The 27,236-nt window shown below is 50.3% G+C and overlaps 1 long non-coding RNA gene across 1 annotated transcript in view; it reads left to right on the forward strand.

Annotated features, from left to right (window-relative positions):
- The window catches only part of LOC309686845, a 65,347-nt gene that overhangs the window by 10,191 nt on the left and 27,920 nt on the right, over nt 1-27,236 (forward strand). The window contains exon 2 of the long non-coding RNA XR_014270588.1: nt 13,995-14,075. This is a non-coding gene — a long non-coding RNA (uncharacterized lncRNA). The remainder of the gene's footprint in view (nt 1-13,994; nt 14,076-27,236) is intronic.

Raw genomic sequence — 27,236 nt, forward strand, 5'->3', positions numbered from 1 at the left:
TGCTCAGCATGACCCGTCCCTGTGGTTGACCTGCTTTGCCTGGAAGATTAATGTCCTGGGAACCAAACGCCGGGGAAGGATGGTAAGAAAAAGGTTAATGCCTCGTTTTCCAGCTTGTTGAAACCACTTTTGGGGTTTGAGAGAAAATGTTGGTGTTTGAGTTGGATGCGGTGGCGGGCTTGATGGTTTTTCTCTTTCAATAGTTTATTTTAGTGCCCTTCCTAATTAAAAGGAGGGGTTTAAATTATTAATGTTTTACCTCTGAAAGCGAAGGGATTCCAAAGCCTTTGGCAAATCTCTGCTAAAGATCTAACGTAAGAAAAAAGCCTCATGGTTTTCCCACTCTGTCTTTGACAGAAGCCCCTCCTGGTGTCCACGAGAAGCACTAAATCTGCTGAGGTGGACAAAAAGCTTGATTTATGTCAAAGGTAGTTTTCTCCAATGGTGTTAAGCCAGAAAACATAAGGATGATAATGATTTTTATTTTTTGGCGTAGTCTTTGCAGATCTTGATGTGTTTCTGCCTGTTGCTGAAGCAACGCTCCACCACGGGTGAGTGCCAGCGCTCGGTCCGGGATGTTCGGGTGCTGCCTGCGAGGGATGGGTGCCCTTACCTGGTCATTTTTGGCCCCAATCCCTGCAGCATCCGGGAGGTGAAAGGCAGCTGAGGCTTCGGCCATTGATCCTCACCAAAGCTCTGTAGTTAGAGCTCAAGCCTCCTCTTAGATTTACGACGCATTTGCCCGCTAACCCTCCCCATTCACTTTGGGTATTTGTCCTGATTTTGTACCAAATATCCTTCTTGCTACTTGAAGTGAAGAATAAAGTACTATAACTTTGGCTCAGGGCAGCTGTCCAAGGGATATATTGGGATACACTTGGCCTTTGAAAAGAAGGACTTTAGTCTCCAGCCCTGTCAGTCCCTCTGGCTCCTGGAAGTTTTCCTTCCAAATGGTTACTTCAGACCTCAGAGGAGAAGTTTGTGTTTTTTTCGGAGCTATGATTAATACCGTTTTTACGCTTCGTTGCAAAATGCCACACAATGAATGAGACCAGCAGGGTGGTGGTTTATGGGGGGGGAAGAAAAAAAAAAATCATCATCAAACAAACGCTTTCAGAGGCTGTTTTGGAAGAGTGATGTATGTGTGTGTTTGATAATCTCCTGCAAACTGTGGGGTTGCATTCCTGTGAAAAGGAAGGGGAAGAAAAAAGGCTTAAACCTCATCTATGGAAAGAATGTCAGAAATACTTGAGAAGTTGAATAATTACGATCTTTTTGCACCGAGTCAGTGAAAGCTAAGTTAACGTGTGGCATTGCAATGCACTACATCTTTGCAATTACCGAATCACAGAATGGTTGAAGCTGGAAGGGACCTCAGGAGGTCATCTGGTCCAACCTCCCAGCCCAAGCAAGGCTACCTACAGCCAGTTGCCTGGGACCATGTCCAGTAGCTTTGGAATATCTCCAGGGACGGAGACTCCACAACCTCCTTGGGCAAGCTGTGCTGGAGCACGGTCCCCCTCACAGTAAAATTAGGCATAATGCGTTGTATTTTGGTGAGCCGGTCATAGGTTCCTGCTCGTTCTTGGTGTAGCTCAGAAGGTTTGGGGGGGGGGTGGGGGTGGTTTTGGGTCAGAGTTGGCTTGAGCATGCAGGGGACGTGGGTCTGCAGCGGAACCCTGTGACTCGGGCTCGGCAATGCTTGGCTGGGGCTTGGGAGCCGGCTGGGCTTGGCGGCTTGGCAGAAGGTGCCAAAAATGGTCCCCTCGTTGGCGTGTAGGGCGGTTCACTGTGTGGTGGTGGCATCTCCGAGAGCGTGTGGTCCCTCTGGTTTGGTTTTGAGGCCGTGCCTGTATCTGAGCCTCCCGCTGGCTCTGCTGACTTCTGCTTCCCTTCCCTCGACACCACGTGCCTGTTCCTCGCCGGCGAGTCACTTTGCCACAGGAATCTGGGACTCATTGATCAGCGTAAAATGAGGCTAATTACACCTTTGAAGTGCTCAGCATCAGTGGAGCTGCATAGCGTCAGGTGCTTCGCCAGAAAGCCCTGTCTCGGTGGCAGACCCCGGGGATGAGAGGCCAAGGGGTTTACTGAGGCTGTGTGCCCAACGTGTCCCCATCTTGGGGACGCAGAGGATGCTAGTGCATGTGGGAGGTCACCTAAACCCCTGTGGGGACATTGGGTGTCAGCACAGATGTCCTGGTGGCTTTGTGTGCATCCTTTATACATGGAAAAGAAAAGCAAAGCCTAAGACTGCGCTTGGGATGTGGCTCCTCCGCTTGGTCTCTGGTGTTTCCTCCTCTCTCCATGGAAGGCAGCAGCCCTTGCTTTTTCTCCTGGGTGTATTTTTTTTTTCTCTAAGTCACTTTCTTTTCGTGCTGTTTGGGCTGCTGATAAGTGATGGGAGTGGCGGGAATGAGATGATGGCTCCCAGTGAACGCTGCCACCGTCCACAGACATGTCCCATCAGCGTGTTCAGCCCTTGTGCCAGTGACAGGGGTGTTTTCTCATTAAAAATAGACCACAGACAATGCCACTTCCCGAGGACTGTGATTTATTCTTTAATAACAAGTGGTTACTCATTTCCTTCGGAAAACTTTCTGGAAGTGTTATTTTGCTTTCTCCCCTTGCTTCCTTTTTTTTAAAATTTCCTTCAAAGCCCCACATTGCCATTCAGAGCCACTGTGTCTCTTAAACGAAGTATTCCCTTTTCAAGTGGAAATCATATTTATGATTTAAAGATCACGAAAAAAACAAAGTCTTAACCCTTTGGGCGTGAGCTTTTCTTTGTAAACTCCTGCAGCCCTGAAGTCCTGTCTCAGCCAAGGGCAATAGCCACGGGGAGACAGCTGGATAGGTGAGACTTGAAGAAAAATGGTGATGCTGATCCTGAATGTGGAATGGATGATCTGCTTTGGTCTGACTTTAAAGAAAACTTCGTGTAACTGCAGAACTTGTATCATCTGAGTTGCCAGCTCTTAACCATGACACCTCCTGGTGTAGCAAGTTCTCCTGAAGGACGGAGGGCTTGCAGAACTACCAGGCAAACTCATACCATTGTAGTGACTTTACCAAAAAAAAGTGCTGAAAGCTGTTGAGTAGTTATCGGGAAAATCCTGACAGCTCGATAAACGAACTCGGGAAATGTGCTGAAGATGAAATCATTGTAAGTGGGTACTTAAAAATCTAAAATAAATGGGTTGGGGTTGGATCAGGAAGGCATTTTGACGGCCAGTAGCAGATTGGATGGTAGAGCGCAGAGAATACCGAAGGTGAAATGCAACCAAAGACATTGCAGGTACTTCAGGTGATGGCATCTTCCTTTACAGTGATTTTAATGAACTTTGGGGGTGGTTTGAAGACGTTAGAAATAAATTCAATAAAGAAAAGTGCAAAAAGGTGCTCTTGGAAATCGGATACACATACCCCAAATGAGCAGTAACAGGTTAACTGCAGAAAGGGATCCGGGAGCTGCAGTGAGTGAATCACAAGGTGGTTGTGAATCATCAGTCAGATGCTGTTACAAGAACGGCAGATCTTGAATAGTCCATAGAAGAATGGCAGAGGTAATAATTAAATCTCGGTTGTCGTATGAAGCCTTGTTTGAAACACAGCATCCTCTCTCAGCCCTTCTATTTTTACCGCGAAAGCAGGCGACTTGGCAAGATGAAGCTTGTGTTTGGGTGACTTTACTTATGAGGAATAGCTGGAAGATTTGCCTATGTTAAACACAGGAAAAAAACAACCCACAGGTGTGTCAGGCCGTGGTTTGATGGGATGCTGTCTTCAGCGGTAATTTTGGAGCCAGGTATCCCTGCTCTCCTGGTGTTGGCTGTACTGCGGCTCACCATACGGTCAGTTGTGTAGCCACAACCTGTATGTCCACGCTGTGTGCTGGGACAAGGAACTTTTATTAGCATGGAAAAAGCTGAAAATTGTCCCCCAAATTAATTCGAATTACGGCTCCTCAGTCTTGCCCAGAGAGCAGATGGCAGGAAGGAGGGCAGGGAGAGGAGAGGAGAGGTGGTTGAGCACCTGGTAGAGCTGAGACTTGAAAGCAACGTAGCAGATTTGAGACATCTGGGAAGGTGGTGTGAGGAGCGCAGCACCCGTTGTCTCTCCATATCTGAGGACGGGACTAGAAGGAAATCGCACACAGGGAAGTGCTTCTCTGGACACTGTCTTCCAGTGCATCATCTCCATCCTGCCTGGTGGCAGCGAGGTGGGCTGGCATTTCTCAAAGCGTAGGTTCCAGCTCCTGGTTGGTGGTGGTGAAGAAGAATAAGTGCTGCTGGAGCTGGCCCAAAAAGCATTAGAAACCGCTTTGTTAGCAGCACAGCAGCCCTTCCCGGATGGTGGGGCGAGTGGTGCTCATCGCTGGGAACTGCAGCCGCGTCCTGCTTCCTTCTTGGCAGAGCTGTGCCGGTGTTGCCTTGGAGAGTGGCATGAAGACAAACAAGCCAAGAGAGGGTTCGGGGCTGGGTGGCTCTCTGAAGTCCCTTCTGGCCCAGCGGTTCTGCAGTCCTCCCATCCAGATTTTGGCACGGCTGCTGTCCCGGCCGGTCCTGCTGAGGCCGAGTGTCCCAACACCTCCCGACGTTCGGAATATAAAATTTCCGACATTACTGCATTGCGCTTGGTTTCTCGGCTCTTGGGAGTAGTTTGGTTGACCACAAATCGGTCACTCTGTGCTGTGATGCAAGCTGATGATTTCCTCCCCTGCGGGATGCTAAACCCGATACCCCTCCAACCGCCGTCTGACGGTGATGTTACTCGGCTGGTGTTTGCAGCCGGTGGGAATGCTGGAGCCGTGCAAGCCTGGGTGATTCAAGCTGATACTTAACGATTAAATGCTAAATGCCTGGTCTGTTCTGTACTGGCTGTACCCCCCGGGGAAAAGAGGGATTTTACTGCAAGGAGGAAGGATATTCTGGTATTGTTTGGCTGATAATAATGCATAGCATCAAAGCTGAAATAGTGTGTGCTGGGTTTTTTTTGGGGGTATAAAGGTGCCTTGAAGAGGAAGGTGGTGGATAGGCGGACCTGGTGGAAACGCCTGGTCTTTTCTTGTAGGCTGCAGAGCTCTGCCCGGTGGTTTGCGGGGTTCCCTGCATCCCTGCACAGCGCAGGGCGCAGCGTCTGTGCCTGCTCTCTTCGAGGATGTAGGTGTGAGCCTTGCTAGGAAGATATAGGCTCCATTTCAAGCTACGCTGATGCTAAAATTCACCTAGAAAAAAGTCGTAAGTGCTTGCTTGTGACATGTGTGACATGCTGCCGCTCAGTCTGACTCGTGCTGACCCAGGCTGCTTCAAAAATAAAAGCAGCGTGGTCATTTATCTTAAAAAGGGTACAGAGAAAGTGGAGAAGGCAACAAGCACTTTGCTTTTCATTGCTTTTTCAAGGCTGACGGGCTGGGGCTTACTCTGGGAAGAAGTCAAATCCCCAGGCACTTCCTACGCACCACGTAATGTCAAAAGGAGTGACCACCAAATGAAGTTTGCTCGTGGCCGGCGAGCTCGGGGCAGGGCTGGTGCGGCGGGACGGCTGCTGGCGGAGCTTCGGGGCTCTTCGGTACGGTCAGTCCAGTTGTAGTGGCATCTCGGGGACGTGTCTTTGGGCACATGGGAAACTCATCTTCTGCAAAATGCAGTGGGTGGTTTGGGCAGCGCTGACGGTCTTTATTTTCTTGAGCACTCAGAAGGGGCAGGGAGAGCCTCGAGCGCTGAGGGTGAGCTTTTTTTTTTCCCTATGGCTACTTCCAAGTTTGCACTCCTGGATCATGCAGAGTAGTATCTCTGGGCTTGCTGTCTCTTCCTCGGTTTGCTTCTGCTCACTTTCCTTTGGCTGCTCTCTTCCCCAGCCACCCGATGGATTTTGGACTAGGATTGCCTTCTGCTCCTTTTCCCACCTGTTACCTTCCCAAAAACGAGACCGCAGGGGAATAAGCAGAGGTGGGAAAATGCTGTTTTCCTCCCCGGTGGGTGCCAAACCTGGCTCTGAGGCAACGATGGGTGGCTGGAAGGGACCATGCTGGCCTTCGGACATCCTTGCGGTGCTGCTGCGGCGAACCAGTATCCCCCTGGTCACTCTTGTCATGCACGGACACACTCTTTGCTGTAGCATCACCCTTGCCCTGCATCTTCCAGGTGTTTCTCTGCGCAGTAACACGTGTGTCATATTGAATATATGACATATATTGAATATATGGGACTGGCAGGAGCTGTGAGGCTCCTGGGTTGGGTTAGGTTGGCTTGGGGAGGGGTGGCCAGCATGGGGAGGAGAAACTCCTCCTGCAGAGCTGCAGCCACCCGAGTCCTCTGGCCGCCGGCGCTGCCTGCGTGCAGCCGGCCAGGGCCCCGCGGGGCAGCACCGGCTGCGGCTCTGCGCCGGTCCTTGCGCTGCCTAATACGCAGCGGGGCGGCTGCCAGCACTGCTGCCGCGGCGCACGTGGGGACCGCGCTTGGGGATGTCTCTGCAGGACGGGGTCGTGGCGCCCTGGCACACCGCCGTGCCTGTACTCGCGAGTCCGTGGGGGCAGTCCTGGTGGCTGTGTCCACCAAAACCTGAGTCCACACGCAGCCCTTCGGCCCGACTCTCGCCCGTGTCGGGGCTGTCGCTGCCTCCTCTCACCTGTCGGTGCGTTTTGGCTCCTTTCGGGTGCTCCCTGTGTTTTGGCTCCCTCCTTCTGTAGATTCACACCCCTAAATCATTATTACCGGCATGTTTTAGTGGGGCTCCTGCTGGAATGTGCGCTCTTCCTCTCTCTGCTTGGGCTTGAAAAGCTGCGTGGAAGAGTCTGCTCACGCTTGGTCCAGGGGAGACCCCACGTCTGCATCTGTCCTTCCACCCACCCACGTCTCATGGGCTGAGGGATGTGTTGGAGGAGAGGAGCTGGGTGCGCATGGGTCCCTGGTTTCGCCATTGTGGTTTCGCCGCCGGCCAGGCCTGGGCCAATGGCAGCAGTGGTGGTGGGACACCTGAGCCTGAGGAAGCACCCGTGTTTGGAGCCACCACGGCTGAGGAGCCCTCACGCTCTTTGGGGAAAACTGGTTGTTAAAGCAGCGTTTTATGCTTTGATGCAGGTGGAAAAGAGGGTCTCGTGTTAATTGATAAAGGGTTCGCTTTGGAAGTGTGGAGACTCGCTGTGGTCCAAGCTACTCGATTGATGGCCCCTGGCAGGAGGTACCAGGTAGCTTTCCCCTGATCTAGACAGGGAGGCTGCTCATCTGGGGCCAGCATCCATCCTACTTGGCCACCATCCATCTCACCTCTGCCTGCCTGCTCCAAAAATCATTCCCGGAGACATAGTGGTGGCAGGACCCCAGGGTGGGATTCATCTGGTATCCCTTGGGAGATGTTTAATATTGTTGTTCTTCCCTCGATGCCTTTGTCCCAGGGCCGTTGGTGCTGCAGGTGGGTACCAAACAGCATTTGTGCCCAAGTGGGTCATCCATCCCCTGGTCGTTTCTCCTGTGAAAGCATCTCTGGGGTGCGTTCAGCGCCCGTGTGGGGCATCTCCCAGGATGGAAGCTTGTGCGTGCAGGGCTGCCGCAGCTTTGCTTCCACCTGCTCATCCCCAGGCATGCTTGCTCGGGACAAGGCACCGGTGTGCCGAAAGCGGGGAGTCTCTGCCGGACACCACTGGACAGTGATGGACCGGGCAGTGCTCTCCACCCCCATCTCTCTCTCCGCATTGCTGTCCTCGGTTTTCCGCTCGCCTCCCTCCCTCCGGCTCCACAGCTGGGGGCTGCCGGTGACCGTCCCCGTGGTGAAGCCTTGTCCCGGTGCCTTCCTCCCCTCTCCCACCCTGCTTTTCCCTCCCTCGCTGGCCGCTGGGTTGCTCTAATGGACTTTGGCTCCTGTCCCAGGAACAGCCTCTCAACACACACAAACCAGGAAGGCTAAAATAACACTTTAAAATTGTTAAATAAATAGCGATCGGGCTCTGCTTAAATGGGAAACGCAGCTTAATTTGTTAAAGGTTTTTTTTTTGTGTGTGTGTGTCCTCCCTTGGCCAGGGGATTCGGCCGGGGGGGTGTGTGTGTGAAGCGTTTCTTGTAGCTTGTAATCTGCGTGTCATGGCCTCAAGTGGTAAGAGACGGGTTATGCGACTCCGAGTTACTAAACACTTACAGTAAAAGTGTAGTCATCCTGAATCTCATCCAAAGAGCTTTAGTTTTTTTGGTTTGGTTTTGTTTTTTTTTTTTTTAAACTTTTTTCCCTCTCCTGGCAGGATGCTGCTGCGTCACTTGCATTCTTCACCCCGGCCGCCTCGTTGGGAAGGCAGAAATCCTCCGAGCCCGGCGGTAACTCTTTCCAGGCTGCCAGCAGCGGTCCAGGTGCTTACATCCCGCTCCGTTCCCTCGGCAAGAGCTTTGTGCGTGGGGCGAGTGCAGCCCCTCTCCCCCAGCAAAGGAGCGGCTGCCCGCGTGGGCAGAGGTGCCCGTCTTTTCGAAATCTGAAAAACACTTCTTTCTCTCTTGTGCCTTTTCAGATCTTGAGCAAAAAAATAGAATAGCAGTTATAGTCGTGTGAGAGAGTGGGGATGGGAAGCTCTGGATAAATGCCTGGAAAATACCCAGGGAAAAAGGCTGCCGGCAAAGGCTCTGCTGAGTGGGAGCAGGGATTGACTTGGGTACCAAAATGCGTGTGTCGGGGTGAGAAACGCACTTCTCGGGAAGGACATGGTGAACTGTCCGCTTCCCAGGACACACCTCCCTCCTGGGGCTCATCCTGCGGGAGCGCGCGGAGGCGGCGCTGGGGCTAGTTGTCTTCTGTGCCTGAACGGGCTCTCCTTTCCAGTTCCCGCTTTTTATTCTTTCTGTTGTCTCTCAGAAGATGCTTCCCTGCCCGCCTGCCTATCCAGCCGGGTTCGGCGCAGGTCTCCCCACTACCCACATGCAGAACACCTGAGTGTGTCTTTCTCAGGCAGCTCCGAAGGTACCCCGAGGCTCGGCCCGTTGGAAAGCAAGATGTTCTCCAAGGTTGTGCTGGCAATCACCACCTCTCTTAAGCACCAGAAGGTGCCCTGCTACATTATTTTAGCAAGGGAGGGATACCGAAATGGCTGTCGCGGCTGGGGCAGCAGGGCTGTGTGCTGGGGAAGGCTGGGCAGGCGCGGGAGCCGCAAAGCATCCGCACCCTGCGGAGCTGCGCACCGTGCATCCATCGGGTTCTGCTGCTCTTTGCAAGTGATAAAAGAGGAACAGCGAGTGGGTTTCTTTCTAGGTCGTTAATTGTTCCGTCAGCTCTCCCCTGGCTTTCAGAGGGACTGTTCCTGATGAGGTGCCAGTGCTCCGGCGTGTAGGAGCGAGCTGCGGTCCCACCGGGTACCAGGGCATCCCCGCTGTCAGTGCAGAGCCACAGGGATCCAGGTTTTTGTGTTTTCTGGGTTACACCTTCCCCCCTGCCCTCCCTCACCTGTGGTGGGGGTGCGTGAAGCACACCTGGGCTCACCGTCCTCCATCGCTCCTTGCTGAGCACCCCACGTTCGGGTGAACGATGCAGGAGATGCACCGCTACGCCACGACCTGCGGCTCCTTCGGGCTCCTCTCCATTTCTTTTAAACAGGGGTTATCCCAACCCGCTGTTCTGGATAGTAGAAACTTGTCTGTGTTTTGGGAAACAGTTGTTTCTTATTAACTAGCTGAATGAGGGGAAAATAAGCCTTACTCCCTGTAGTGGGAAATTGCACGAGGCAAAATTTTACATTTCCTTCTTCAGCTCCCCAGAGCTGTTCGTGTGAGGGTGAGTTGTGGGTCAGAGCGGGGCTTCGCCCTTCTGCCACTCTGGCTGCAAGGGCTGTCTGTCTGTCTGTCAGTCTGGATGCGTGATGAGGGCACCACAGCCATGGCCAGAGCGGGGGTACCCAAAATTAACTTCAAAAGGAAAGGAAGGAGTCTTCTGAATACAACCTGCAAGCCTTTAATTCGTGGTGACAGTGATACCCTGAGCCTGGTTATCTCGAGCATCAGCATTGCTGTAGTGATGGAAGCAGCTGATTCTGTATGGGAAGGGGAAGGTTTGATAGAAGGTATAATAATCTTTCTTAGATGTTTTAATTTTCCCCTTTTCATCCCAAACCGTAAGCGCAGTTTCCTCTGCTTTGAACGGGTCTTTTTATGTTGGCCTGCTTTTCAGATTGGGTAGAATCATGTTTCTTCAATATATAAAATGAATCTGGCAGCCTGGTGTTGTACTTCAGCCTCCCAAAGAGACACGCGAGCATAAAGCAAGAAGATTCACTGCGTACTAAAATGCTCCACTTATTAAAAAAAAATACAATAAAATCCTCGGTGAACATCCTTTTTCAACTTTGCCATAAAACTCACCGGTCAGTAAATAGCGGATCTCCTGTTCCCATGGAGAAAGGCAGTTGCAGACTTAAGAGCTTGCTGTGGGAAAAGGGGGGGAAAAAAATAAATCAGAAAGATCCACTCTTGGTCTCGCAAACAAAGGTTGCCTTGGATTGCGGTCACATGTTGCAGTTCAGCTGATCTCGCTCGTGCCAAAAGGGGAAAGATTTCTAGTACTTGCCTGAACCCCACTGAACTGGTTTAGGGAATTAATTAGAAGAAAATTAGTGACTTTTTTTCTTTTTTTTTTCCTAGCTAGTTTTTTCGTAGACCCCATCACCCTGCATTCACTCACCAGGTCAGGGGAGCTGGGGGGTGGTGGGACAGAACCACCTTCCTGATGATTTATGGCCATTGTGTGAATTTAACTGTGATTTAAAATTGCACCGTCAGCGAATGCCTTTTGGCTTTTCCCTGTTGAGGTCGAAGGGGTCTCTCGGGTACCCAGATCTGGGATGCTGCCAAGCTTTGTAAATCACACCCAGTGGCCAAGTTGCGTCAAGAATACCGGGGCAGAAGCGCCTGAAAGAATATTTGGGGGTTAATTGCAACCCCCAGGCACATCAAATGAATCGATAAGCTGGTTTTGCTGGAAACCTCATCTTGCTTGTGGCTGTGCTCAGTAAATACTGTTGGCCAGGTCAACCTCCTTCCTTAGGTACACCCCTCTGCCCACGCTGAGGGGAGATGTTCAGGAGACCCTCGTGTGGCTGGAGGTGATGTGAAATTACACAAAATCCACTGCTTTGGCTTCGCAGTTTCGGTATTTAGGTAGGCATGTATGTTACATGCATTATACATGGATTTTTTGGGTAAAGCCAGCATAACAGGTTTAGCACTCCTCCTGGGTGATTTTCTCAGGGCTTCGGGCTTACTTCTAATCTTTATAAAGCCCATCAGGTCCCTGGGTTTCAGAGGGTCCTTCCTCCGAGGGGTACAGGCTCAGCAGAGCCAGGTATTGAAATGCTTTCCAGGATTTTGTCACCTTGCCCGTGTGCGCACCGGGTCTGGCTGGCCCGTGGTCCCCGGGAGCCCCATCGCCCAGCTCAAGCCAGGCTCATGCCTCTGCGGCACCCCACACGTCTAATTACTGGGGGAGAAAGCCAAGTACTTGTAAGACCCCCCAGACCTGTTCGTTTTGAATGGGTTGGTAGTTATTTTCCTTGTTGTTTTTTTTTTTTTTTTTTTTTTTTTTAAATGCAACATTATGGATTAGGGCTGCTGAATTAAAAAGAAGGGGTGATTTTTTTTTTTTTTTAATTTTACAGTGAAAAAGCATATCTCTTTTTTTTTGGATGAGGCAGAATGAAATACTTGCCACTTCCCAAGTTTCCTGTGCTCCCTTGAGGCATCGCGCGCTTTGTTCGCAGCATCCCGTGCCGGAGATGAAAGGCTTTGGTGCGTGCTCCCTTTGGGGCAATGTGGATTTCTCCTCAAAAACCTCAGTTCTAGCGACCGGTTTTATAAATGCCTAAAAAAATGAGGCTTGTACCTTATCTCTTGGGAGATCGTTGATGGATCCATTTCTCAGAAAGATATTTTATTCAGTCCTTTAATGCTATGCCACTCCCTTCATTCAGATGCCTGGAGTCTTTTATCACGTCTCCTCTTACTCATTGCTTAGCCAAGTTGGGCATATTTAGTTCTTTTAATCTTTCCTCCTAACTCAACTGTCTTTAATCATCCGTCTTGATGTCAGAGTGTTTGATGCCCACTTTTACGGCAAACGATCTTTTTTTTTTTTCCTGATGTGCGTGTGAATCGCTTGGGAAAGGTCCCAGGAGAGCAGCCGTAACTCCGTGGCCGGTTGCCCGGACTCACGCCTGGATTCCTCAAAAGCTCCCTCGAATGTCTCGGTGTGGGCGCCGGGGAAGATTTCTGGCTCACCTTTTATGCCATCGGACTTGGCACCCTCTGGGATTAATTAATGTGTTTATTTGTTGGATGTGGGCAGCAGCAGCCCCCCACAAGACGTTTCACGGGTTGGGTTTCCAGGGACGGCCTTCTTTGGGCATCCACAGGAGGGTGCAGGTGCTGATGGTGTTTATGGAGAACAGGCCCAGAAAGGTTACCGTAATCTGTGTGTTCTTCTCGTACCCACCAGCAGCAAGACTGAAATAGAGGTTTAATTTGCTTCTACGATCTCCAAAGCAAAGCTTGGTGGTCAGGTGTTTGTAGGTTCCTGTGCTGCAGGTCAGGGCAATGTTTCTAAGAGCTGCCCCAGGGCTGGTGGACCCCTCCTGCTGCTGGCATTGATGCTGTCTTTCCTGAGTAGTTCATCTATTTTGCACCCGAAAATAGGCAGTCGAAGCTTCTCAGATCAGTTTAAGTGTAAGGATTGCTGCTAGCTGTTACCAGGCTGAGCACTGCATCCCTTTAGGGCAAGGTCTTCAACCTTGGCTATCTGAAGTTGAGTGCCTCCTTTCTGGCGTGAAAGCGTCCTGAATTCCCCCCCACATACTTACTGGAAACCTGCTATTTCAGCGGGAGCTGTTTCAGAAAGCCCAACTCCGCCGTTTTCTTAAAATAGCCAAGCTCAGAAGCTGACTCGAAGGGCTTAAGGCACCGGATCTCCAGGTTTGCTGGGTCTGGGCCACCGCGGCATCCCTGACATGGACTTTGAATTACAGAGCGATTGGCAGGGAGTTAAAGGAGGCCAAAAGCCTTCTCTGCAGGAATGCTTCTCATACTCTCCCAAATTTAGCAGTGCGAATGTGGCTGGGTTAAGTCGGTTGAGTGATGAGGCTATTCTGATGGTAATAAAGGTTCCCTGCACTGCCTCAGGCTCACGCTGCCAGAGCGGCTGTGTGATATATGGCTGTGTGATATATATGGCCGCCCTGACCAGGCGTCCTGTGGCCTGAGAGGAAAGAGAGGATGGGGATATAGAAGGTGGGAAAAACCACACCGCTGGGACCATCACCCAGCAGAGCACTGGGGACCAGAGCAACAGCCTGATGTCCCTCTGGCTGCCCTGTGCAACCCCTGGGCTGCAACGTGGGGTGTCAGCAAGGCCTGGAGGTCACCACGAGGAAAAGCCCGCATCCTCTCCATGATGCTGCTGGCATGCTCTGGGTCACGGACCAGGGGTCCACTGCCTCCACCCCTTTTCCTCGCAGCTCTTGGCCAGCACTGGGTGAGCACCACAAGAAGGGCATCTCTTCACCACCCCCGAGCTCCCTACTGCTGCCGGCTGTGTTTCCTCCCATTACTCTTTAGGAGTGTTGGAGGGATTGCTTTAGAGCTGACAGTGAACACCTCAGGAGGACCTCATCAGGCTCACTTTAGAGCCCTGTTGCTGGGTGATGATGGGTGTTCATCGTGGGACAGGCAGTAGTGCTCCATCCATGATGCCAGTCCGGTCGCTGCTGCAGAAGAATGTGCTGCTGCCTTGGCCGCTTGTGGAGGACTCCTGTCTCTTCCCCAATTTATATGTCTATTTAAATAGATAATATATATATATATAAAATAAATATATATTTATATATAGTATTTAAATAGATCTGTAAGATGCAATTTATATATAATTGCTTTCCAGTGCAGCCTTATTTTGAAGAACTGATGAAATGGAGCTTTTCAGTTGGTGGGAGGGGACAAGGTTGGGCTTGCTGACATTTCTTTTGTTGTGATGTCATACAGGTCTCGGTTGACTGTGAAAAGGAGAGAGGAGGAGCGTGTGGGAGGGAGGTCAGATCCTGCCAGGTTTTCCTGGGAAATAAGGTGAGTGGTGGTGGCTTTCAGCACTTGTAAGCCCAGCGATACAAGCCCTCCTGGGCTTCCCTGCACCCCTTGGTTCTGTTCTGTTCTTGGTTCTTCTGTTGAACCTCCAAACTTTGTCTTTGGCATGCGTTTCCGTGTATCTTGCCTTTTCAGGGCTGGTGGGATGATTTTAGACCGCTGATGTGCTCAGGGGTCTCAGAAGGGCGGGAGACTATCTCGAGTATGCTGAGGACTGTGCATCCCATGGACCTTGTTTCTGGCTGTATTTGGGGTTCACAGCAGGGGACTTTGCTCCTCTAGATTTAGAGACATCTGCTGCAATTACCTGCAACTGAGCCAGTCTCCAGCCTGCTTTTACCATCTCTGGAGGGAAATGGATATTTGTAGGAAGCGCCTGACCCTGACCTGCTGTAGGCATCTGTGTGGGATGAATCTTTCCCAACAATACCTGCTTCTCCGCACCGTCAGTGCAGCCGGGATGGCTTGTTTGGATGCAGGGTCTGCAACGCGTGTGTAATGTCTGCACCTAGTGTAGGAGGACTGAAGTTCTGGTGGCTTGGGATGCCCAAACCTATGAGTTGAAAGCTTGGGCTGCTTCTAAGCTGCCCTTAAATTTTCTTCAAGGTTTGGACACAGCCTAAACTGTCGAGCTACTTGTCTGAGCCTGCTCTCAGCATTTCTACACCCTGACTGGTGGCGTAAGTACATTCCTGAAGGTTAGGGTATGATCGCTGAGGCAGTTTCAGTCCAACTGGATCATCTCATGCTGGCTGTAGCAGTCCCAGTGGGGACCAGCAAGACAACTCCAGCCCCAGGAGCCGCTGCAAGGAGACCCGGGGAGGCTGCTGGGGCTGCCCACGAACCTCCTGGCAACCAGCCCTGGAGCCACGCTGGCCTCTGGCTTTACAAGTAACATGGCTTGTAGCTCTTTGGCCATGGGAAAGTTTGGAGCGATGCTTACCCTGTCCCTGTGGGAGCCTGACACCTATAGCAGGAGCATCCGCATCCCAGTAAGTCTGCGACGCTGCGGCAGCCTGCAGGTGCGGGTGACGTGAAGAGCTGAGACCTTTGTGTCAGGGCTCTGTTGATCAGCATCTCCCCCGAGAGCTTTTGTGCACTTCACTGTATCTCCCGTGCAGGGGGAATTCCCCCCCCCCTCCCCAGGTATCCATCTGCCTTTGCTGGGCCACCTCCTCTGTTTCACCTCCTCACCATAAGCTTTTTATTTTTGAGGGACAGGAACGCTGTTTTCTGTGTGTGTCTGCAGCCTGCGCTGGCTAGTCTGTATTGCGCTGTGGGTAAATAACGAGTAGAAAAGGTTAAAATTTAGATGTACAAGCTGTTGTACCTAAGCAGATGCAACTCTGGGAGATTTTTGGTGTGCTTTACTTCTGCTGATGCCCTCAATATATCCCCAGAAGTGCAGCTGGTTGAGAAAAAGGGATTGATGTTGATGGTTCATCATCAAGATTGTCACCTTAAATCAAGGAACAAATATGATTTGCTGTAGTACATCGCTCTTGTTTAGTTTTAAGTGAGCAAAGAGAATGTATGTGTGTGTGTTTCTTCCATATATAGAGTTTCTTCTGCATTTTACTCTTAGCTTTTCTGTCGTTCATCCCAGTGACCAGTCCGGCCCAAATCACGACACTAGTCATGGGAGTATTTTCACTGCAGCCCTGGAGAGAGGAAACGCTCCCTTTGACAGAGAGGGAAACACTGTCACAGTGAAATTGTGGGGTCACTGCCCTTTGTCTGAGTCCTGGCTATGTCCAGGTGGTGGACATCTTCTGCCTTCCATCTGTCTACCTTGGGGACCAGAAGAAGCTGCAGGTTCTCGTGGTGCCCTTGGGTTCGATGCTTGCTTCTGCCACTGGTTGTGCATTGGTTCTCTGTCCAGAGAACGGGGATAAACTGAGTCTTTTAGAGTTGTGGTGAGAATTACGTTAAGGATGAGCCATGTAACAGGAGATCCTGGTGCTGTGTCTGAGCACTGGTGATGCTTTCTGCAGTATCAGTGGTTCCCAGCGAAGAGCCTCATTTTTACTTGGCTGCTGGCCCAGCTGGCTGGCTTTTCCATGATAAAGTTCACTCCAGCTGGCTTCCCTTCTCCATCCCTCCTTTTTTGGAAGCATCTTTGTGCCGGGCTGACATCTCGGACATCATCAAGAGCATTTGGCGCTCAGAGCATTTGGAGCCACCGAGCCCGTGACCTGGTGTGAGGCTCTCTTCTTCCCTTGGGTTTGATTCACTGGGATGCTTTGGGATTCTAGGACATGGTATGCAGGAGAATGGGCTCATCTCCATCACGACCGAAGTAAAATGAGCAACCTGCTTAAAGTAGGGAGGGTTTTGTAAGTCTCGGTGACACCAGTTAAAGAGGAAGGGGTGTGAATTAGGGGTGGGTGGAGAAGAAGGTTTTTTATCTGCTTCCCGGCAGCTAAAAGCAGGTGTTCAGTCAACCGGGAGTTGCCCTAAAGGCAGAGAATAAGGATGCAAATGACCTGTGAAACATAAAAGGCACCATCTGAATGCCCCTTTCTACCACAAAGTTTACCTCCTCCCTGGGTAATTTGCATGACGCAAGTTGATCAGCCCTGAGAAAAGCCGGTGGGGTCCAGCATGGCAAGATGACTCCATCAAGCCTAAGGATCCTGCAAAGAGGCAAAAAACAGGGCAAAGCCCAGAGGCCAGTCTGGGAGATAGAAAACACGAAAGGGTGGGCTGTGGCCATGCTGCCCCAGAGGAGAGCTGGGTCTTGGGGCGAGCAGGGTGCTCAGGCGCAGGCAGCGTTTTCGTCAGCAATTAATTGCCAACAGCTACTACTTGGCACTTGTGAGGTTCCTGCAATGCATCTTCCTCCAGGTTTCGCAGTAGCTCAGCTAAATCAACGCTGAGCCCCAGCATAGGAGTGTGCGTAGCAGCTTAAAGCCTTCTTTGATGAATGCGGCCTGAGGAGCGTTGGGTGAGCAGAGCTCGCTGAGCTGCTGCCCGTACGACGTTAAGTAGACCGGTTAGTTTAAACCTACCTGGAAGGGCTTTTAGGCTGGGCTTTGCCTCATGTTTGATGCAGTGGCAGTACACGAATCCAACCAGTTTCTGCAGCTCAGGGGGTAACTGGTTAAGTGGTGGCATCCCTGAGCTGGAAACCCCTGTGGATTTAGGACCCTTCTCGGCCAGCCTCGGCCAGTGTGGCGATGCTGGGTGCAGTGGGAAGGCGCTGAGCTGTCACTCTTCTGCTGCGGCCAAGTTTTACACCCAACCCAGGCTTACATCCAACTGGGACTTTCAATGAAGATCATTTCTTTTTTGGTGTGATTTGGACCCGCACATGTGTGCCGTCAGACATCGCCACCTCAGCGGTGGTTGCGGATGGCCAGACCCCCTCATCTCTTGCCTGTGCTCTCCTGTGGTGTGATGTGTCCTGCTTCAGTTCATTGAGACTTTCACTAATTTTCCCAGTGTTAACGAGCACTTCCTCAGCACCCTCCAAAGCCAAGGCGCTGATTCTTTCGCCGCGAGGGTTAAATGCTTATTTATTTTGTGGGCTGCTCCTCTCCCTTTCTGATTTAGCTCGATATGTGCAGGATCTGATGTTAAAATAGGCTTCTATTTCAGGCATTTTTGTTTCTTTAAAGTGGCTGCATGGGGTGATGAGGATGTGGGTGGATGCCTGGATGAGGAGGTGGGGAGGGAGGAGCAGGCTGGGCAGCCCCACGCTCTCTGCAGGCTCCGTCCCTGCCCCTGTGGTCACCCAGACCTTTGATCAAAGGTTCTGAGGCATTACGGCTTCTCAGAGCCATTGCTATGAATCTGGAAAAAATAAATGGTGATGTTCAGTCTGGTCTTCCCTCAGCTCCTTGCATTTTCCACTTCCGAGATTCAGCTGCTCCTCATCGGCGGCTCCCAGCATCGTCCTGGACAGCAGCGACTCGCCACCTTCGGTGGTTACAGGTGTCCGTGCCTGGAGAGAGCGTGGTGTCGGTACAGATGCGCAATCTTCCTTGCAAATAGCACAGTGTGCATGGCTGTGTGCGTCTCGTGTGTTCCTGGGGGGTGTCCGGTAGCACACTGCATATATTTAGTTGAACGAGGTGTTTTCTGGTCTTTTTTTTTTTTTTTTTTTTTTTAGGTTTTGCATCAATGGGTTGTTCAGTTCTGCTGCCTCCTATTAAAGTTAACGGTGTCTATGGATGGTTAAATCATATGAAAAGCTGCCCTCAGGGGTGGTTTTTATCATCTGAATGTTTTTCTTGAGTGTCTTCTCACCCTCCCATGCCTTTGCCTTCCTCACTGTGCTCAGAGCTCCCCTGACCCCGGAGCATGCTGGTCAGGGTGTGTGCTGCTCTTCTTGAGAAGCTCAGGGACATATGAAGGGGAGTTGAGGGAGATCATCCAGACATGGTCCACGGTGGAGACCTGGGGGGAGTAAAGCTGGGTGGAAGACAGTGAAGTCCCAGGGGAGCAGCCAGGCCATCAACGTCTCCTACAACACAGCAGGACCCAAGGGAGAGCCCCTGAAATGCTGGTCAGGAGGGACAACAGGAGGTCTCTAGTGCCACCAGCACTGGAGGAGGGCAGCCAGCCCCTCCAGGGGATGGAGATGTCCCCACCTCTCCAGATGACCTCTTTCAACACTGTACCACCTTGCTCATAGGAAAGCTTTCCCCAGTGTCCTACATGATCCTCCCATGCCCCAATTTGTGGATGTGGCCCTTTATTATGTAGTCTGATGTCTTGGCTGTGATGGGGTGGATGTTGAAGGGCTTGGGAGGAGGCAAGGAGATGTCTTCTCTGGGCCACTTGTGGGCAACTAGTGATGGCACAGATGGGCAGTGAGTGCATCTGCAGCGTGTCCTGCAGAGATGTCTCCTTTGGGAGGTGGTGTCCTTGTGTGGATGTTTTTCTTAAATAAATTTGACCCCTTCGCAGAAAACTCTGTTCATTTTCTGAATTATGAAGCTGCGTATTGAAAACCAATATGGAGTAAAGGAGGGTTAATAAACCCGGGACATACTCTGCTCACCTCTGAGTGCTCTGGGGATAATGTTTCTTAACCGTAACCCTGAGCCATAACTACCCACTCTATTGCAACCTGCAGCCAGAACACTTGGGTTGGAGAAGGTGTCACACTGGCTGGAGCCAAGAGGCTTGAGGGGTCCCCGTTGATGGGGCTGGTGGGTGCATGGTGCCAGTGCACCTTCATGGAAGGGGGGGGGGGATTAAAAACTGAACGGTGCAACACATGAACCAAACTGCCAAACGGCTGCATGTGTTGGGCATGGGTTTTTTTTTCTTTTGTTCAAGTGTGTTTGCCTGGATTTGTCAACTGGGTTCCCAAAACAAGAGAACCTGAGAGGTCTTTAACAGCAATACATGGAGGTCAGCTGTGGAGGAAGGGGTGTCCCTTGTGAGAGGGCAAGGTCCAAGCAGGCATGCTGGGAGTTGCTGACTTGGAACGAGATAGGTGGTGGTTTTCCATCTTGCCATTCCTTGTGGTCACGACAGGGAGAGCTGATGTTTCTGCAGATTGGCCGTGCGTAGTGACATGCCAGGAATACCTCCCTTACTGGGTTGCAACCTTCTGTGGGAAGGCATCAGATGTACGTTGTGACGGGGATTAACTCATTAGGCCTTACTGTATAGATAATGCTTTACAAATGATCCTTTCCTGGGAAGATTCCCTCTCCGGGCATAGTCCCAAAGAGGATAAAGTGGATGGTTCTGGCTATTTTATGTTACTCCCAAATGCGTCGGTATTTCAGATGAACAGCAGAAGCTGCAGCCCTTTCCCTGTCCTCTTGCCCGTGGGGATGCTGCTGGTACGGGCAGGGCTGCCGGAGAGTTGGGCAGAACAAGGTAGGAGTGGGGCAGAATGGACAATCCTCACGTCCGACTGCTGGGAAGTTGCGTACCACATAGGTTATCCGAGAAGAGATGTCTTGGCGATGGGGGAAAATTGATTATCTTGCTGAATTGAATTTTCATATTTCTGTAACAGTTGTGCTAACGAAAAAGAAATAAATCTTCATGCTTCTTGGGATTCATTTTTATGTGTTTTCTGAGAGCACAAAGGAAGGATCTTAAAGCAGTTTCGTTTTCCAGAAGGGGGAAGAGCCCAGGACTGAGTGTGGAGCACCCTGGTCCTGGTGTTGCCACATAATTCCGATGTGACCTCAAACAGGTCGCACAGATGGACCAAAAGTATGACTCGGCAGCCAAAATGCTGACCTGCTTGGAGATGTTGTACCGGCATGATTGTGCTGGTTGGAGCTGGTGTTTGGTGGACTTCCCTGCTTCTGAGTGTCTGTGGGTAGGAGTCAGATGAGGTTTGGTGAGAAGTCTAAAAAATCCTGATTTCTAACCTAAGTTCCACTTATGTTCAGTGGGAAGAGGGGGAACAAACAATGCTTTGGAGCAGCTTGGTCCTCCATCGACCATGAAAAGCTTACTTTAGATGCCTAACTTCTAGACAGATGAGGTTAGGCAGTCCTACCTTCTAATTTCTTGACGTCTCTGTTGCTTGTATGTTAAGTGAGTTTAATATTAAGTCCTCGTTTCCCTGAAGCAGAGGATAGGTATAAAATTTGGAGCTGCTGCCTGGCTACAGCAGCGGATGGGTGACTGTGTTTGGGACAAGAGGCTGATCTTAGCTGTGGGCAGAGTCTTTGAAAGTGCCAGCAGGACAGGGGTTAATGAACACGCTTGGGTTTCTCCTGATGAACCCATTCGTTAAGGCTTTGAAAGCAATTTTACTGCCGCACGCCACCACAAACCTTTTTATTTAAGGTGTTCCTTTCATGAAGCTTCAAATAGAACCCACGTTGGACTGAAATCGAAATCTCCAGGAGAGATTAGGACAATTTTGCTTGAGGTTTCTGTTGTGGTCGCTTGCAGGGGAAAAAAAAAGAGGGTAAGATAACCAAGGTCAGCACCTCACTTCAAGCTGCCGGTAGAGTTCCTCCGGGGGAGAGAGCGATTGAGTTACCCCACGCCTGTAATTCATCCCTCGTGCCCACAACCAAATAATCCAGCAAAAAGGTGGCGAAACGGATGGGAAAGTTAGGAAAACTTTTTGCTGTAAGCTGAGCTGGGCAAACGATGCTGAGGCGTGTTGATGTCTTGGGCGCAGATTTCGCTTTGGAACACACTGGGGAGGGATTTTACCCCACGTTTTGCAATAAAAGTCCTCATGTCCATGAAGCGTGGGGCAGAGCGTGCCTCTTCGGATGCACCGTGCTTGCCCCTGCCTGGGTGGTAGGTTTTGATTTTTGGGTGCAGTGACTCTGATTATGTTTTGCACTTCTAATTGCTCAATATAAGTATTGTCTTTATTTGACTTCGATTAATCATTGTTTAATACCATAGTACGCTTTAATACAGATTAGTACTACCTTGTCTTTATTAGTCTTACTCTTAGGGGAGCTGTTAGTTAAATGCTTCCCAGCCCTGGGATGCTCACGTGCCCCCTTCGATGCCCTTGGGCACATCATGCGATTGTGATAAACCCCCCTCAACCCATTTTCATTCATTTCCAGCTTCATTTTGCACTAGAAATTGACTTTTATGAAGTCATTGAGCTAACTACAGGATTACTCTAGTGTAATTTATATGCATTTGACATTTTTGACATTTTTGCCTTATCTGGGTTAAGGCTCAACGTCGGCATCCTGGCATTCCCTACCAACATTACTTTTTATCTAGTTAATGTAGGAATAGCTTTCAAGGAATGGATTTTTAAAAGTTATTTCTGAGGTTCTGCTGATTTTTGCCGTGTCAGGGCTGCATGATTTTAAGAAAATTGCGTTTCAGCAGCAGGCTAGCTTAGACAGCACGCCAGTGCACTCCGTGATGCCAAGGAAATCGTTTGCTGCAGCATCCTAATGCATGCAATCCTTGTTTTTCCTGGGATAACTCCCATGGACTTTCTGGTTGGTTTTTCTCTTGTGAGACCGACTTGATCATCGTCTATTGTGGTATGTGGTGCTCCAAGCCAAGAATATGCACTATTTTTGAAATGCGATCATTACTGTTCAAAATAGGCTTTTTTTCCATGATCTTATAAGATTTTGCCACTTCTTTAATAAGCTAATTTTATCCCTGCTTTGGCATCCATACTTCTTGGTGTTATTTTGGTGTGTACTTTATATATAACATATATATAGCTCTGTGCCTGTACGTGTTACTATATGTGATTTATATACAGCCTGTCTTGCTGTCACGGGGAAATCATTCTCACTTCTGTGCTGGGATCTCGGGTTGGATGTGTCAGGTCCAACCAGTCTGTTGCCAGACCTCTCTGTGACGTGTCCTCAGTTGCTTCCCTGCATCCCCAAATAAGACCACTGCTCCTCTGGGGCAAGAAACGACAGGAACCATCCAGCACCATTTCAGTTGTCTGTAGATGAGGGGCACGTGGGCTTTGTAGCTGCCAGGTGGAAGCCCCCAAATCTCCGAGGTACAGATGCTCACTGGCCATGTGTGTGCAAACAGGAATGGGTTCACAAATGTAGTCAAAGCATATATGGGAAAAATGGATTTAAAAATGGAGATAGAACTGCCCTGAAAGAGGAGGGGAAACATGCTGTGACCAGGGGTGTCTGCAGCCTCACCGGTGTGGGTGAAAGCTGGAGGGAGGAGCTGGGGCAGAGGTGGAGAGTGTGGTGGTGGGTGAAGGAGAAGATCATGGAGAGGAACTCAGCACTGGATGGGAAGCTCAAAAAGGAAATCTTGATTTAGATACGGAGCTCATTAATAGGGGCAAGCTGGTTCCCCCGTTGTTTCTTACACACCTTACTTTGCTCCTTTGCTTTCCTAGCGTGCCTGCTAGGGTCATGTGCATGAACTTAATAACAGGGCAGAAGGACTCCAACAGTGCCAACGTGCTTTTGGGGCAGAAGAGGAGCTGGAGGTAACCATAGATTGAATCACGGATGAAAAGTGGAGCCTCATGGGTAGACTCCAACCTGAAGGAGCTCATGAAGCAAGATGCTCACTTAATGCACCCATCTTTTGATCCTGCTTGGAAGAGGACATTCTCCTTGAATGAACAGTCATGGTCTTTATTATGGTGGCATCTCTTTAAGGCCTCTGGATGGTCATGATGGTATCTACCAAGGATGTGGAGACCTGGTCTGTTGTGACTGTGTCAGTTGTACATATTTGCCTACTGTGAATGACAGTCCAGATGAATTGTGATGGGCTTTTTTGCAGGCAAGCAAAGGTTTCCAGGAACCTCTGGAGTTTCTAGATTGGTGACCTAAAAACAGGTGCATAAAAATGTGTGTGGTGTGGTGTGGAAAGGATGGTTTGTTCCTTTAAGACAGTTGGGTTTTTGCTAGGAGGGAGAGGCTGAAGTCATTAGAGCTAAATGCACCGTGTATCTGGACTGCCAGTTTTGAGGTCGTCAGCTGAGGTAGACATTACACCAGAGCAAGGTATGGCCAGCTCCAACAAGGGTCTTGGTGGGTCTGATATGACAGGGCAGGCTGCTCGGTTTTACATCAGATTGCTGGGCTGAAGGAAGAGGCAGCTCTTGGTCCAAGGAGCACCTCAGCTTGCCACCGGCAGGGCTGTGAGCCTGATCAGCGCTGGTGGTCCTCCATCCTCTCTGCTGGAATTATTACTGGTGGTTGGATCAAAAATACTATTTTTCTGCCAAAAAGTGGAGACCTTACAGTTTGATAGAGGCCACAAAGGTGTTAAAACGTTGAGCCTGAGTTTTGTCACTAAATGTGATCTTCGGTTGGTGAGAGTTCTGGAGATGGAGGGGTTTCAGCAGTGTGAAATTACTGATGGACAGAAAACACTCAACATGTTTAGCTTAACATTTGCTTAAGCCATAGGGAGTTTAGGATGGGTTGGTGAGTGCATTGGCATGAACAAGTCTCCCGAAATCCATGTGGGTTGTATCAGCTGAAGGGGGGTTTTCCCAGGTTGGACCTTAGGTTCTCCAGGCAAGGCAGGTTGAATGCTGTTGTAGCTGCTGCTTCAGGAAAGCTCTGGCTGACACTGTGCCAACAACACTCAAAAATATGTATTATTCCCTTCACAGATGAAGCGAGAAAAAGAAAAATGTCTTGTGTCAACCTGGCCTTTGAAATACAAATGAGTAGGACCAACCTCACTTGTAAATGTCATGGTGTGCTTTGTGCGCCGGCTTCGTAATGCGGTTCCTTTTCTTTCCTGGTTAATGCGTTTTCAGGCTTTTGCTTCCAGTGATGCTTCGACAAAAGGGAAAGGAGAAGAGAAGAAAGTCACCGTGCTGCGTGTGGAGTCCCGCGGGGCTGTTTCCCCACTGGGGAGCTGCACTGACCCTGGGTCAACTTGAAGCCGTGGGCACAGGCACTGTGCTCCTGTGAAAGCCCAGCTGATGGTGGAAGTACTGACAGCCTCATTTTCTGACATCATTAGATTTGGGGGAACAGAGCGCAAAGGGGCACTGCGCGACTCTTTTGGCTTGACAGCCTTGGTTTTTTCTTTATGCTGTTTGTCCTGCTTAGGGTCTTTTTGTGTCCATCTGTCGGGTAGCGTGTGGTTACTTGCTGAAACCCGTTCCTCCTGTCGTAAGGATGAGTTATCCTGTACTGGACCACCAGTGAGTGGCCATGCCCGGCCAGCTGGGCAAGCTTGGTGCAAGCCAAAGCGCCGTGCTTGCCGAATCGCCTTTGGGGTCAGCTCTTTACTGCCTTTTACATGATGCAGTTTTGGGGTTTGCACTAACCCATGCAGCTTCTTTGTGGACTTCTTCCCCTCAAAACTGAATCACAAGGCACGTACAGAGCCAAGACGGGAATAGGCTATGTTGCTTCTGCAGAGAAGCCAGTTACGGAAACTAATTGTGTTATTTTGGGTTATGCCACGATGGGCTGGCTGGTTTTGATGATATTTCTGTTCTGTTGGTGATTAACCTGATGGCGACAGTAGAGCAAAAAACAACATTAAGAGTGAATAAAAACCTCAGAATGGTGTTTTGGATGCCAGAGGATGCTCATCTTCGAGATGTAATTGTTTTAAACTATTTGATGATTAGTTCAAGCCAGCTTTACAGACTCCTGTGTGACCAATGGACATTTCTGTGGAGTTAATCAGAAAGAACTGCAGTTTCTTTTACCATGAGCAAAAATAGCTCTCAGACCGAGGACAATGTGTAACAGCAATGACTGGATCTGTTGACTTAGCCAGAAATACGCAACCAGTTTAAAAAAAAAAAAAAAAAAAAAAAAAAAAGAATAGTCATCTGGAAATATCTCACAGGCCTCTGAATCTGTGCTGAAAATCACTCTGGAGCTTTATGTGCAGTTGGTGAATAAAGTTGTTGAGAGGAGTAGCGGGAGTGCAGCAGTGCAGGAGATGCTCCCTGGGTTCAGGTAGACCGGAGAAACACTCGTCCTCCTCTTCTCATCTCTCGCTGTGCCCATCTGCAAGGGCTGAGCTGGTGAGCGTCCCCGGGCTGGACTTCAGCCCGTGCCTTTTTGCTTCAGTTTCGGAGAGGAGGAAAGAAGCCTCTGGGAAAAAAGTAGAGTCCTGGACCAATTTTTTGGCTCATGAGTTTTGCCAGACCAGAGCTGTTTTCTGATCGTGGTAGAACCCGGAGAGGCTCATCCATCCCAGCTTGGATGCTGCAAGGTTGCAGTTCAGACACACGTGGCCGACGCTGCACCGTGGGTTGATGAAGCCACTCGGCTGGCACAGAGGTGCTTGGGTGCTCCGGTGAAGGGCTTCCTAGGATATCCCATCAAACCTGCTTTGTCCAGCATTTGAGGTCCAGGAGGTGGACAGTTTTTTTCCCAAATCCATGCCCATCTGATGACAGGCGAGGGCTGGGAGCTGGGATGCACTTCCCCTTCTCCGCCGTGCTCCTCCTGCATCCCAAACCGGGGCTGTTTCTCCGGAGGATGCATCGCTAAGCTGAACCGTGTGGGTTTGGCAGGACATTGGGGTACTATATGGTGTGGAGGGGGCAGCCATCACAGGCATCCCCTCTGGCTGGTTTATATGCTAGCTTGCCGTTAATTTTTTCCACCTCCCTCTGTTTTCAGCATTTTAGTTAAAACCACAAACAGCCCGGTGCTGTGTAACAGGCTGCTGGGGCTGTTGCTCATCCCACGGTGCTCAGCCACGGAGGGTACACGCAGGAGCCGATGCTCCAGCCCTGTGCCCGGGTGCCTCCCTGAGAACGACGGTGATTTAAAAATCATGGTAGGAGCCTTCCCAGACCGAACCGGGCTTCACCTTCCCCGGATGAGCTCAGCCTTTTTAACAACACTCCGCTTATGCGGGTTGATGTCTTTCCAGAAGCCCGGAGTCGGGATGGAGACCCGTGGCCGGAGCATCTGCCGGAGCTTCCCAGATGAAGCGCCGAGCCCGCTGCTCCCCGGGCGGGAGCCTGCCAGGCACTTTGCCCATGAACTGCTGGTATTTAGTGGGGTAAAACAGGGGTTTATTAAAATGTTTAGTAATGGCAGGGCTGTGCTGGTTTGCTCAGTCGCGTTGATTAAATAAATAGCGTCATCATTTGAAGGAAGGCGCTGAAATATTCCCCGTCGCCCCTTGCAAGCAGCCGGTGTGACGGGTAAAGATGTACTGTCCCCTCTCTCCATTTCCGTTTCCTTTCCGTCTCTGTTGATAATTTCGAGTCTTTCTGCTTCGGATTTCTTTTAACTTTTTGTTCACTTAAGAACTTTCATGGAGTGCTGTTAACTTTACTGAGATCGGATGCTTTTGCCTTTGCTGTGTTGAGCGGTGCACGGCGGTTCGATCATTGCTGCTATCTCAGGTTTCCCCACGTCTTCCCGCAGGCTGCTTTTGAGTTCAAAGATGTATTTGTTGAAGAAAAAGGAAGATTTCCACAAAAACGTCCATCTTTCAAGCGCGACTCCTGTTGAGCATCTATCCTGTTTTACCTTAGCAGTTCAAAGCTGATTAAAGGAGCAGGAATCCCAATTTCAGCGGTTTTTATCGCACACGTGTGACTTTGCATGCACGCTACTTTTGCAGCTGGATGTCCAGCAGACTGGTTGATGATGGTTGCAGCACTTTCAGGCATGCACAGAAGCCTCCTGCGTCGCCACCCGTGGCAGGGGTGCTGCAGCAGCGAGCATCGGAGCGGCAGCCCCTCGGGGGGATCAGCAGCAGTGGAAGGGGGGTTTGGGGAAGCTC

This window comes from Vanellus vanellus (genome assembly GCF_965231255.1).
Source record: "Vanellus vanellus genome assembly, chromosome: 2".
In the NCBI taxonomy this organism is placed as follows: Eukaryota; Metazoa; Chordata; class Aves; order Charadriiformes; family Charadriidae; genus Vanellus; species Vanellus vanellus.